Source organism: Octopus bimaculoides, chromosome 27, assembly GCF_001194135.2.
Source record: "Octopus bimaculoides isolate UCB-OBI-ISO-001 chromosome 27, ASM119413v2, whole genome shotgun sequence".
In the NCBI taxonomy this organism is placed as follows: domain Eukaryota; kingdom Metazoa; phylum Mollusca; class Cephalopoda; order Octopoda; family Octopodidae; genus Octopus; species Octopus bimaculoides.
The window spans coordinates 4308389-4309157 of NC_069007.1; positions in this window are offsets into that span (position 1 = coordinate 4308389).

The following is a 769-nucleotide window of genomic DNA, read 5'->3' on the forward strand; positions in this document are numbered from 1 at the left end:
TCTACCATCTTCACGATCAACAACGAAAGGTGAAGTGACCACTCCAGCAACAGGGCATTTATCTACAGTGTCTGTACCATCCTCTGGCTCCACAAGTAAAGGGGAAATCACCACTCCAGCCATAGAGCATATGTCCACAGTATCTGCACGATCTTCAGAATCTACAACTAAAAAGGAACTGACCACTCCACCTAAAGGACATCCCTCTAGTGTGTCTGTAACATCTTCCATGTCTTCAGCTACAAAAGAAATAATCACTTCAAAAGGAGAAACATCTTCTGTATCAACAGCAAAAGAGGAACTGACCACTCCAGCAAAAGGACAAACATCTGCAATTCAAATACCCACTTCTAAGAATACAATTACTACAGAGCTGACCACAGCATCCGAAGGACAAACTTCCAAAGTACCTGTATCTGGTCTTGTTGTAACACCAACTGAAAATTTGGAACTGTCCACTCCGTCTAAAGGACACACATCTACAGTATCTGTACCATCTCCAGGATCTACAACGAAAGGTGAAGTGACCACTCCAGCAACAGGACATTTATCTACAGTGTCTGTACCATCTTCTGGCTCCACAAGTAAAGGGGAAATCACCACTCCAGCCATAGAGCATATGTCCACAGTATCTGCACAATCTTCAGAATCTACATCTAAGAAGGAACTGACCACTCCACCTAAAGGACATCCCTCTAGTGTGTCTGTAACATCTTCCATGTCTTCAGCTACAAAAGAAATAATCACTTCAAAAGGAGAAACATCTTCT